Source organism: Acomys minous (assembly GCF_964271855.1).
Source record: "Acomys minous genome assembly, chromosome: 12".
NCBI classification, from domain to species: domain Eukaryota; kingdom Metazoa; phylum Chordata; class Mammalia; order Rodentia; family Muridae; genus Acomys; species Acomys minous.
The window spans coordinates 81,687,077-81,698,798 of record NC_140493.1 but is presented as its reverse complement, the minus strand read 5'-3'; positions in this window follow the sequence as shown (position 1 = coordinate 81,698,798).

Below are 11,722 nucleotides of genomic sequence, written 5' to 3'. Positions count from 1 at the left end.
TTTCTGTAACTCTTAGCTGTGAACCTGTAATGTGTAGCTGATATTTATAAAAATTTTATAGTGAAAACTATTTTATTTTTTTAGATTATGAAAACCTGTAGTATTTGCCTTTTGGACATTTGTGTACCCAGTTGTAATGAAGACTGACTCAGAAAAGTTCTTTTTATGTTTTAACTTAGCACTTGTGCCAGCATGTCAGAAAGAGCAATTTTCACCTGTAATATAAAGTAAAATATTTCTAATGTATACTGTGGGATTTTTAATTTGCACTAGCTAGAAAACTTGAAAGGTTATGATAGTTTACACATTATTGTGGACCTAAATACATAATCTGATCAGAAAGGTCATTAGAATAGGTATAATTTCATGATACTTTTGTTCAAAATAAAAATATTAAAGCAAGAAACCAGCACTTTATATTCAGAAATGTGGTAGGTGGGGAGTGGTTAATTTGGTTTCTGTGACTTTTTAAACTTCTGAACAGTTTAGGACAGGAAATGTTAAGTAGATTATATATGTATGTTTGTATATATTTTTTTCTTGCTTTTTTGTAATCTAGAAATTTTAAAAGAAAAATAGTTTTGTTACTTGATCCCAATCCTCATGAAGTCACGTGCTTGGCCATAGCACAGGCTCTTTGGCTCACCTTGAAGCATGTCTTATGTTTCCAGAACCCTCACGCCTAGCCTCTGCATCTCAGGGGTTCTCTCAGAACCAGGAGGCCCAGGAGTGTGATTGAGGGGTGAATTCCTGAGCCTGATCGAAAGACAGAGGAGCTCCCCCCCTTTTTTTTTTTTTGAACAGCACTCATGTTTGTATTAAGTTGGCAGCATATGCTGTTAGATCCCAATACCTAGAGGCTGAGTTCAAGGCTAGCCTAGCTATATATCTCAAAAAAAAAAAGTTTATATTCTAACCTAAATTAATGGCCTCGTTATTAATGATTGGTAGTCCCTGCTGTGAATGTAGTGTTTAGACTGCCGGACGGACTTTCAAAGAAGTAAGAGCAGAGCTAGTGGAGCAGAGCAAGCGAGCACTCTCAGTGCAGCATGTTAGACTGCACTGGGCTACACTGAGTGGTGTGTGGGACCAGTAGGTAATACTGCCACTACTTAAAAACCAGCTCTCTGTTGGGTGTGTTAGCAGTATCTGTGATCTCAGAAAGAGGCTGGAAGATCTCGGAGTTGAAGGCCGGCCAGCATGGTGTTTGTGTATGGGTGTTTTGTCTGCGTATGTCAACACCATGATGGTGCGCAGGGAGGCCAGAAGAGGGTGTGAGGTGAACTGCCATGTGAGGGCTGGGAGTTGAACTCAGGACCTCTGGAAGAGCAACCAGTGTTCTTCACCACTGAGCCATCTCTCCAACCCCAAGATTGTATTTTTTTAATAATTTATTTTTATTTTATATGCATTGGTGTTTTGCCTGCATGTATGCCTGTATGAGGATGTCAGATCTTGGAATTACAGACGGTTGTGAGCTACCATATGGGTGCTGGGAATTGAACCTGGGTTATTTAGAAGAGCAGTCAGTGCTCTTAAATTTTTTAAAAAGAGATTTGGGAAGCACTTTCTTTGATGAATTTGGCACATAGTTGATTTTCTAATGGTTTTTTGTTTTGTTTTGTTTTTTCTTTTTGAAACAGGGTTTCTCTGAGTAACAGCTTTGGCAGTCCTGGAACTCCATCTGAAGACCAGGCTGGCCTCGAACTCACAGAGATCCACCTGCCTCTGCCTCCCAAATGCTGGGATTAAAAGCATATGCCACCACCGCCCAGCTTTCTAATGATTTTTGTATGCACTCAAAACCTTGTATTTTTCTGAAAATACTTCTTTGGGGGAGTCTCAGTTGCCATTTGGAATACACTCAGCTATCTCAGCTTTCGGGGGAGGGGGGATTTTTGTTGTATAGTAAAATGCCAAACATAGTCACAAGATGTTGTGACTATAATGTGGAAATTCCCTGTGAATTCAGTTATTTGACATAAATACACACATGTGTTTGCTCTGATGCCTCTTGTTTGCTGTGTAGGAGTATGAGGCTTACTGGTCTCAAAGGCTATACCCAAAGATTCTTGTGGAAAGCATATTAGAAAGTCAAGTCTTAATATAGACACTGCTGAGATTTAGCCCTCTGGGAACATCTGCAGAATGTATCTATCCAGAAAGCACGCAATCATGATGCTGATAGCAGACCAAAAACAGTGCCTCGGTCTCTAGAAGGATAACCTGGGCTACTCATGTTAAAGGAGGAGCCAGCACAGAATACACTGAACAGGAAAGGAATTCAATCTCTGGTGACTGACACAGAATGTTGAAACAGGGAGAGTTGGGAAGTTATATTGTTTCCTGGGTTTTGGGGTTTTTGTTTGTTTGTTTGTTTATTTTCTCTGACAGTGTCTAAGCAGGACAGCATCCTGAATGGATGGGCAGGCCAAGAAAAATGCAGGCTTAGGCAGCACTGTGTGCTCTTAGGTGGCGACTGCCTCACACGGGGCTTCCATTGCTGGGCTCTGGGCTATGCTAGTGTTCTTTACAGCTTGAGCATTTGGATGAAGCAGCTGACTAGATTGGCCTTCTGCTCCATACGAGTTTAGAGCAGCCTGGCTGGATCCTTGATTCTCTCACAAGAGCCAGCTACTCACACCCCTTAACCCACAGCATTGAAGATGCTCAGTGAGTCCGCCGGAGCAGCCAACCAGCTTCTTGCACGTTTATCCCTGCTCTGAGCACAGTACTAATGTCTACCGCCGGCCATCACTCTTACGTTAATTGCTTCCGTTGAGCCGGGTCTGCATCCTGCGATGAGTGCCTACAAACAGAAATGTAAGGGGAAGCATTTGATATGTCGACGGTATGCCTGCTTGTTTTAAAATAAAATGTAAAGTGTAGCACTTAAAAAGTGTGGTGGGTGTGTTTGTCAGTGACGTAAAAGAAGCTGTGAGCCTCCACCCATGGTCACAGTCCTTCAGCAGGGCAAACAGACTTGGTGACAAATTCTAAGTCAGATATTTTTGGGTGGAAGGAAAAACAGAAAAATTATAGAGCCTCTGGATGTGGTGACATACCCTGTGGTGACTTGAGTGAGAAAGGCCTTCAGAGGCTCATAATCCTTGGTCCCCAGTTGGTGGGACCTTCAGGAAGAATTAAGAGGTACGGTTTTGGAGGAGTGGGCTTTGAACCTTCAAAAGCCCCTCCCATCCCCAGTGTGCTCTCTGCCTCCTGCTTAGGGTTTGGGATGGGAACTCCCAGCTGTTGCTGTTGCTATGCCTTCACGACTCTTCCATTAGAATTGTAATTCAGTGGCACCGAAGAGACGGCTCATCAGTTAGGAGCACCTGCTGTACAACCATGAGGACCTGAGTTCAGATCCTGTACCCATATAATAGGCTGGTGTGGTCTGTCAAATCCCTGTAGCCCCAGCATTCAAGAAACAGACAGAGCCAGCCCCAGCATGGTGGTGCACGCCTTTAATACCAGCACTCGGGAGGCAGAGGCAGGTGGATCTCTGTGAGCTTGAGGCCAACCTAGTCTACAAAGCAAGTCCAGGACAGCCAGGACTACAAGAAAAACCCTGTCTTGGGGGAAAAAAAAAAAGGCTGGAGAGATGGCTCAGTGGGTAAGAGCACTGTCTGCTCTTCTAGAGGTCCTGAGTTCCATTCCCAGCAATCACATGGTGGCTCACAACCATCTATAATGAGATCTGATGCCCTCTTCTGGCATGCAGGTGTAAATGCAGATAGAGCACTCATACATAACATAAATAATATCTTTAAAAAAGAAAAGAAACGGAGACAGAAGGATCCTGGAGCTTGCTCACTACTAACCTAGGAAAAATGAAAGGGTCACACATAGTGGCATCCATCTTTAATCTCACACTTAGGAAGCAGAGGCAGGGATCTCTGAGTTTGAGGCCTGCCTGGTCTACATAATGAGTTCCAGGCCAGTCAGGGCTGAAAAGTGAGAATCTGTCTCAAAGAAAAAGAGAGAGAGAAAGAAAGGGAAGGATGGAAGGAGGGAGGAGGGAAACCTGTTATACCCAGGTAACTAGGCTACTGTATAAACTAGAACATAAAAGCCATCCATATGTCCCAGGTATGTGGTGCAGTAACATCTGCAGAACATCTGTCAGTCATAAAGCAGTTTCAATTATTCCTTTCAAAAAATGAAAGTGAATCAGCAGAACATATATAATTTCTGTTGCCCAAATCATGATGGTTATTCAGAAAGGTTAATGACTTGCTGAGGCTGCCCTGACTCCATTTTGCATCTGCTTAGACACTTTCAGCCCTCTACCCGTTCCCTCCAACAACCAGGTCTGCCTTGGCAACACATCCGGGATTTCCGTGACCCTGACCATGGTCCAGATGTATTAACCAAAATAAGTAATGGGTATACAAACCACATAAGCTAAAATTAGCTGGGAAGGGTATAAATCAAAATTGTCATGTTGTGTCTGAAATAATTAGGCTCTATCAAAATAAATGTTGCAGGATTACTCTGACCTTATCTAAGATCAATATAATTGTGCTTTTTCTGCCTTTTAAAAACACTACCCTTAGTCGGGCGGTGGCGCACACCTTTAATCCTATCGAGTCCAGCACAGCCAGGGCTACATAGAGAAACCCTGTCTCAAAACAAAACAAAACAGAACAAAACAAAACAAAACAAAAAAAACAAAAAACACTACCCTTAAACTGGGCGTGGTGGCACACGCCTTTAATCCCAGCACTTGGGAGGCAGAGATAAAGGTATCTCACTATCTTCTCACTGTATCGATTAGGCTGGCTAGCCAGCAAGCCTGAAAGATGTGTCATCTCCATGTCCCTAGTGCTGGGTTTAGAACTGTATGCCACCACACCCGACTTTTTTGCATGGTGTTGGGGGATGGGACGGAACTCACATCTACGGGTTCACACGGCAAGCACTTTACCAACTGAGATTATCTTCTCAGACCAGAAAGCAGAATTTTGTAAGGACCTTGTCAGAAGTGGCCTGGTAAGACTCAGCCTGGTAAGGCTCAGCAGGTAGAAGACATTTGCTGCCAAGCCTGATGGCCTGAGTTTGATCCCCAGGGCTCACAAGCTGGAAGAAGGGAGCAGCGTCCATGTTATTCTTTGATCTCCACATATGTGCTGTGGCTTACATACATACATACATACATACATACACACACACATACATACATACATACATACATACACACACATACATACACACCACACATACATACATACACACCACACATACATACATCCATACACACACATACATACATACACAAACACACACACACACAATAAGTAAATGTAAAAAAATACACATTTTCACCAGGCACAGTGGCTCACACCTGATATCCCAGCACTTGAGGAAGCAGAGGCAGGAGGATCTCTGTGAGTTCAAGGCCAACCTGGTCTACAAATCCAGTCCAGGACAGCTAAGGCTACACAGAGAGACTCTGTCTCAGAAACAACAACAACTACAGCAAACAATCAAACAAAACCAAAACAACAGATTTTCACAGCCAGCACAATTGATAGTGTACACTTTTAATCTCACCTCTCCCAGAGGCAGGTGAGTTTCTGTGAGTTTGAGGCCAGCCTGATCTATGCAAGTTCCGGCCAGGCAGCAGGGCTACATATTGAGACTGTCTCAAAAACAAAAACAAACAAACCTCAGCAGTTCTAGCCAGGGCTGCCACACACAGTCAATATAAACTGGCCATGCATGAACTTGTTCTGCACGGTCTGCTTCTGCCGCCCCCAGTCATTTCCGGCTCTGACTCACACAGTGTATGAGACTGCAGGGTCAGAAGAGTTAACAGGAAAAGAAAAGTGATACTTACCATGAGCCTAGAAGGAGCTGACAACGTAACCAACTCAAGTCCAAAGATGTCACGCTGGACAAGGTGGCAGGAAGAGCCGGGTGCTAGCTGAGGCTCAATGAGAGAGGAATTTAGAAAAGTAGCAAATAACTACGTAAGCGAAGTTTTTTGTTTTTGTTTTATTTGGGTTTTGTTATTGTTGTTTTGTTTTTGTTTGGGGTTTTGTTTTTTTTGTTTGTTTGTTTGTTTTTGTTTGTTTTTTAGTTTTTCGAGACAGGGTCTCTCTGTGTTAGCCTTGGCTGTCCTCGACTCACTTTGTAGACCAGGCTGGCCTCAAACTCACATCAATCCTCCTGCCTCTGCCTCCCAAGTGCTGGGATTAAAGGGGAACACCACCACCTCATCTTCTCCTATACAGCGACTCCGAGGACAGCTTTGGCTACAATGAGACCTTGTCTCTAAGAGGGAGTGGGCGGGGCTTGAGCCTTGGAAGGACGAATCTATTCAATTACTATTGGGCGCACTTTCATGTGAGTGACAGAAACAAAAGCATGGGATGCCAGCTCACGAACACACAACCTAGGCCAGGTCCTGGCTGATTGGATCAGTATGCTTACTTGGAGCCACTTAGAAGCTGGTGACATAGTTCAGCAAGTAAAGGTGTTTGCCACCAAACCTAATGACCTGAATTTGATCCCAAAGCCCCAAATAAATTACAGAACTCTACTACAAAGGCGAGAACCAAGCCAGAGGGGCAGTAGTGGTGGCATATGCCTTTGATCCCAGTGCTCAGGAGGCAGACGCAGGCAGATCGGAGTTTGAGGCGAGCCTGGTCTCTAGATTGAGTTCTAGGACAGCCAGGGCTACACAGAGAAATCCTGTCTCAAAAGAACAAAAACAAACAAAGGTGAGAACCAGCTCTCAAAAGTTGTCCTCTGACTTCCGCAAGAATGCACAGGCCATACATACACAATAAATAAATCAATGCAATTAAGAGAAGTGTAATAACCAGGCATGGTGGCACACACCTACAATCCCAACCCTCAGGGAGGTAGAGGCAGGCGGATTTCTTTGAGTTCGAGGCCAGCCTGATCAACAGTTAAGGCTACCCAGAGAAGCCCTGTATAAATAAATAAATAAATAAATAAATAAATAAATAAATAAATAAATAAATAAATATTCAAAGTCATCCTCAGTTACTTACAGAGTTTGAGGCCAGATTGAGATTTTTCTTAAGAGGCCCTGCCTAAACAAAACAAATAAGCAAAAGGTGCCAGGTCCCCTTGATTTTTGTCTTATAAACCAGAAAAGGTCCAGCACTGACACTGAAGGGGCCGGAAGACCACAGTGAACATGGTTGAGCGATGGCCTAGGAAGCTGCCTCTGGGCTTCTGTATTCTAAAGCAATGCTTCGATGGGGCCTGAACAGGAAGTTCTCTGCTTCCTCCCACCTCCCCCCCCCCAGAAGCCCTGAGAAACGAGAAACTGTCTGATAGCTTCTCCAGACAGCTAGAAGAAGGACCCCTAGCACTCCATTGAAGGCCTCCCAGATCCAAGAAGATCACAGGGTGTTCTGCCAAGACTACCTTTCAAGTTCACCTGAGTACGTTCAAGGTCACCATGATGCCAGGGCGAAACCCTCCCCACACATAGGAGCTGGCCTTTTCAGAAACTGCAGATGAGCTGGGTTTTAGATACAGACACTGGACAGATAACAGGGACGTTTACAGGGAAGTACCCGGGGCTGCTGTGAACGGAGAGTGTAGGCCCGTGTGTCCTGTGCAGAGTCGTGGCGATGACTGGGTCTCGGAGAGACGTCTCTAGTCCTGAGGTCAGGTCCTGTCTCTGTGACACCTGTTGTGGTTTCAATCTGAGATGTGCCCCGCGGGCTCCTGTCTTGAATGTTGTTCTCCAACTGGTATCTCTATTTTTGGGAAGCTGTGAAACCATTAGGATGGGGGCGGGGTGGGGCGGGGTGGGGGGAGACCCAGCTCGCTAAAGTCAGCCACTCACTAGAGGTGAGCCTTTGAAGGTCCTAATCCGGCTCACTCTGCTTTCTGCTTTGTCCTGATGTGAGGCATCTATCTCTGCCAGACTGCACCGGGATGACATCCACCATGCCTTCCTGGCCTTCCTGAACTGAGACCCTTCTGAAAGGGTAAGTCAAAATAAATCATCCCTCAGGTTGTTAATGTCAAGTATTTTGTCACAGTGACACCGAAGTAACAGACACAATGGTTGCCTTATTAATTGCCTCAAAACTTGGTAGTTACATTTGTGAGGTGGGGGGGTGGGAGGGGGTAGGGGCGGTGATGCTTTTCAAGACGAGGCTTCCCCCAAGTTCAACTCAAACTAAGGGGTTCAGGTAGGTGATACTGGCTGAGTCCAAAACACTCTCCTCTGACCTCTTTGGGTGGCCAATGTGACACACAGGGTCTCCAGAGGCTCTGTTGTAAAAGGTGGTCCCGTCTCTCTTTGGTTCTGCTGGGACAGCTGCCCTGGGACCCCAGCCCTTTCTTCAGTCTCACTCACATCGACACAATGTGTCTTCCAGCTGCTGGGAGAGCAAACAGACGCATGGACGGCTCCCAGTTGCTGTTAACCGCTGGTGCAAAGGGATCCCTCCATCCTCCAAACTACCCCAACAGATGCCACGTGGACTGGAAATGAGCTGCGCCTCCCAAGCTGTGCACACATTGCTGAGTCAGAAGGGAAACACACCTGTTTTCTTCTCCAAGTTTGCTGTGCTTGTCACAGAGAGCTGACGCAGGCAGAATCAACCCAGAGACACCCTGCCTTGGGACTGAGAGTTCTTGAGATGGAGGATTTCCTCATTCTTAAGAGTTGAGTTTGGAAGCCGGGCGTGGTGGCGCACGCCTTTAATCCCAGCACTCGGGAGGCAGAGGCAGGCGGATGGCTGTGAGTTCGAGGCCAGCCTGGTCTACAAAGTGAGTCCAGGATAGCCAAGGCTACACAGAGAAACCCCGTCTCGGAAAAAACAAACAAACAAACAAAGAGTTGGGTTTGGGGGCTGGAGAGGTGGCTCAGAGGTTAAGAGCACTGACTGCTCTCTCAGTGGTCCTGAGTTTAATTTCCATCAACCACATGGTGAGTCACAACCATCTATAATGTGATTAATACCCTCTTCTGGCCTGCAGGTGTTACCTGCAGGCAGAGCACTATATACATAATAAATAATAAATAAATCCTTAAGAAAAAAAAAGACTTGGGTTTTCAAGCACAGCATGGTGGCTCATGTCTCTAAACCCAGGAATCAGGTGGCTAAGGAGGGAGTTATGTCTTGAGTTATGGCTCAATGCCAGTTAGGACTACAGGTTAAGATGATGCCTCAAAAACAAAAGCAAACAAATAAAAACAAAAACAAAAACCAAAGTTGGCAAAATGGCTCAGTGGGTATAAGGGTACTTGAAGGAACCAAGCTTGATGAGTTTGATCCCAGGACCAGTCATGTGAGAAGAGAGAACTTTTTCCCACAAGTTGTCTTCTGACCACACATGTGTCCTGGCATCACCTCACTCCTCCAACACAACTTTATGTAATTAAAAAATAGATATGACAAGTTGTCCTCTGATCTCCACGCACACTCAGTGCCACATATGCACACACACACACACACACACACACACACACACACACACACACACACACCACACAAAAGAAATATTAAAAACTTAAATTTTTTGTAAGGACACCAAGGCTGGAGAGTTGGCTTGGCAGTCAAAAGCGCTGGGTTTGACCCCCCAGTACCTATATGGTAGCTCACAACCATCCATAACTCTAGTTTGGGGGGGGGGAAGGGGGTCCAAAACCCTCTTCTGGCCTCTGCAGGCAACAGACATGCATGTGGTGCGAAGGCATACATGCAGCTAAAACATGAATGCACATAAGATAATCATTAAAAAACAAAGTTGGGTTCATTACCACAAGTAGCATCCTGGCGCCATGTTCATGCAGAGTGCTGGATGGTGACCAAGAAATAGAAAAGTGCTGGGCATGGTGGCGCACGCCTGTAATCCCAGCACTCGGGAGGCAGAGGCAGGTGGATTGCTGTGAGTTCGAGGCCAGCCTGGTCTACAAAGTGAGTCCAGGACAGCCAAGGATACACAGAGAAACCCTGTCTTGAAAAACAAAAAAAAAAAGAAAGAAAGAAAGAAAGAAAGAAAGATAAACAACAACAACAAAAAGCAAAATGAGAAAGTGCACTACCAGGTTTTGTTCTTTTTTGTTGTTGTTGTTGTTTGTTGTTGTTGTTTTCCAAGACAGGGTTTCTCTGTGTATCCTTGTCTGTCCTAGACTCACTTTGTAGACCAGGCTGGCCTCGAACTCACAGCGATCCAGTCTGTGCCCAGCCTCTGCCTCCCGAGTGCTGGGATTAAAGGCGTGCGCCACCATTAACCATGCCCAGTTCCAGGTGTTGTTCTTACATTGGGTGGGAATCACAGTGGTGCAGGGAAAACGGCAGTTGAGAAGACGTCCTCCAAATGATGGAAGTGACAGGTCAGATCACCAGAAGGTCAGAATGACAACCAATAAAAGAAAGCAAAGTCAGCTCACGCCTTTAATCCCAGCACTCAGGGGGAGAGGCAGGAAGATCTCTGAGTTCGAGGCCAGCCTGATCTACAGAGTGAGTTCCAGGACACCTAGGACTACAGCGAGAAACCCTGTCTCAGAAAACAAAAACAAAAAAAAGCAAAGTCAAGTTTACCCTGAAAACAAAACTGAGGAACCGTGAATATCAACTACCGAAGAGTCAGGGACAGGACAAGAGCCACAGGTACGCTCTTCCCTTACCTCAAAGAGATCCCAGGGGAGCCATGTGTGACAGTGCAAAGTCTGATGTCCTCTGACACACAGTTCTCAGTGCAGTTCTCAGACACTACCTGTATCATCAGGTGCCAGAGAGAGAGAGAGAGAGAGAGAGAGAGAGAGAGAGAGAGAGAGAGAGCGCTTTAAGCTCTGGGGTGGTTCCAAGTCACCAGAACCCTAAACAGTGGGGAATTTGCTCCCAGGGGCTCTGAGCACTGGGAAAGGCATCGATGTCATGGAGGACATTAAATCCTCAGCAAAAATGATCTTACTGATAAAGCAGTGCAGACACGCAGGGAAGGAAGTTTTTTTGTTTTGTTTTGTTTTTCCATAAGAAACGGAAGGCAACACTCTGCCCAGCAGTGTCACTCGAGGGCAGGAGAGGGCAGATACAGAACAAAGCCTGGCCTGTGCCCGGCAACCCCCTCTGAGGAGCTTAACTTCCCTTTTTCTCTAAGACTCTGGGTAGTCATGTTGAGCATCAGGGTGTTGTTAGTGCTTGAAACAGGATCTCACAGTGTGTCTCAGGCTGGCCTTGACTCAAGAACCCCGTGTCAGCCTGGAGAGCGTAGTGATTTCAGGTGTGGATCGTCATCCTCTGCTCAGGTTTTAAAGATGGTGATGATTACGTTTGCAAAGGATTGAGGGTGGGGCGGGGGGGGGGGTAAGGGAGTATGCACATGTGGGTACCATCACCCTTTAAGGCCTGAAGAGAATGTCGTTGGAGGGATTCCTGGAGCTGGAGTCAGAGCTGTGAGCTACAGAACTACTGGGAACTCAACGTTCAGTCCTCTGCAAGAACAGGAAGTACTCTTAACAGATGAACCATCTCTCCAGCCCACGGCTCAGGACTTACACACACACACATACACCACACACACACACACACACACACACACACACACACATACATACACTACACACACACACATACACCACACACAAACACACACACACACACACTTTACTTCCAAGCCTTCATTTTCTCTCTTACCTTTGCCTTCTGGGGCCTAAAGAGCTCACCACCCCCACAAAGAAATCTTCCCTGATGCTTTAGATACAGCAGCAAACAAT